Below are 2,010 nucleotides of genomic sequence, written 5' to 3' on the forward strand. Positions count from 1 at the left end.
TTTTTTTTTTGTTTTTTAAAAAAAAAAAAAAAAAAAAAAAAAAAAACCTATGCGAATGGGCTTGAACGAATAGTCGTTAAATATAAATAATCTTCGTATTATTGAAATATATACGTACTCGCATGATTTTTTTATACGAGTAATATTTAATTACAATTATAATTTATTTATATCAATTTTTGATAATGGATTTTATTTATGATTTTTAATTGAGACTTTTGTAAGTGTACTCAGAATCTAATAATTTTGCGTCTTAAGGCGACTGAACTTCTTATTACTGAACTCTTTAACGATTATGGTATGGTTGCTCAACAGTTGCACTTGTGAGTGCGGCTTTTTGTCGCCAATGGAAACGTAACTTCTGACTCACTACGGTCAACGGGTTCGTCCTAAATCCCTTGGTAACTGAATCCGATGACTGGAACGTATTGCGGTGACGTTGCGGTGTGATAAACTCGTAAATATATATCTATATACATATATATACATATATTGTCCTTATATCCACGTTGTACGAATTAAAGTAACGCAAAAAAATATTGCGATACAAATTAAACGTTAATATAACCCATATTAGAATTGACAAAAAAATATAACTTTGGTGCCATAAAAAAATAATAAGAATCATTGTCCAATTCAAAATTAAATATTGAAGATAACGGTTTATTTATTTTAAAAAATCTATCAGACCAGACCACCGGCTGTAGTTCCTCCTGTCATAATTCTCTTTTCAATTCCACAACGCAATCTCCCATCTCTGGCTTCCATTGAAAAAATTAACACCAAATAGGTACATATATATGTAGCCAGGTAGTCAAACCCACGACTCTCGTAAGAATCGTGGGTGTAGCTCCCTGCGTCTCCTCGGTAACGTATATCGAAGATGCACGACGCTAGCTACGGGAGAAACGTGGGCAAAGAAACGTGTCTGCATCCAAGTGGAATATTTCGAAGGAAAAGGCACGCGTCACCTACCTCTATATACAGCATACAGCAAGAGGAGCAGAATGGGTCGGGATGATCAGCTCCTTTTTTTATTTCCTTCTCTTTACAACGCAACACTTTCCCTTCACTTTACTCCCTTCCCTGACTCGCGGCAGTCACGAGTCCAAAGTCTCGGAGGCCTGAATCTTCTTCCTGAACGTTAGAATTACTATCGGTTTAACTGCCTTCGAGTTGCCGCGCGCGAGTCCAGTCAATTTTTCTTTAGCTACTACGCGCTTCAGTATTCATACTGCATTCGACTCTTCCGATGCACGGCCCTCTTCCTGGCGCCTGCAGAAATTGAATTAATCATAATACCGAGACTTGAACTTAAAAATATATTTCTCTTTTTTAAATATTAAGCACGTCTAAAAAATATTGGACGTTGTTTTGACTCCTTTTGAACGAAACCGTATACTGCTATACGTCCATACCGTTTCATTGCATGCTTCTCGTATTTTATTGAACTTGATTATTAAATAGTGACTAGTCTGACTGTTCTTCGAAATATATCACGATAAAATAGGATATTGTCACCGGTCCTTTTGATACCCTGTCGCAGCCTGTTAATTTAGTCGTTGTTAATGTTACAGCCATTATCATTGAGTGACGTTACAAAGTCTGATATCCCGACACATTTTCCTTTCACTTTCAACGTTTTTGTATAAATAATCACATTAGATGACTGATTCTTGATTAATTTTTTTTTCTCGCCTCTTGTCTCTTCATGACATATTCGTCAATGTGAAAAATAAAAATACGCAAGTCACGAAAAAACGCGACGGCACAAAACAGAATTCATGTCGCTCCTCTAATTATTGGAGCTACCATTTCATACGAGCCACCCTGTATAGCATGTGGGTAACACGAGACGGATGTAATGCAAGCCGTGCCATTATACGGTACAAGACAACGGGCCGCAAAAAATACCCAGCATCCCTCGCGTCTATAACTGCTTCTCGGTTCTTCGAACTGACGTAAGCACGACAGTCCGGGGGTAGGGGGGGGGGGGGGGGGGGTTCATTT

At 37.9% G+C, this 2,010-nt stretch overlaps 1 protein-coding gene across 3 annotated transcripts in view; it reads left to right on the forward strand.

Annotated features, from left to right (window-relative positions):
• Positions 1 to 2,010, forward strand: part of LOC107267500 (formin-like protein CG32138) — a 31,949-nt gene that overhangs the window by 18,349 nt on the left and 11,590 nt on the right. The window lies entirely within an intron of this gene.

This window comes from Cephus cinctus, unplaced genomic scaffold, assembly GCF_000341935.2.
Source record: "Cephus cinctus unplaced genomic scaffold, Ccin1 Ccin1_scaffold0029, whole genome shotgun sequence".
In the NCBI taxonomy this organism is placed as follows: Eukaryota; Metazoa; Arthropoda; class Insecta; order Hymenoptera; family Cephidae; genus Cephus; species Cephus cinctus.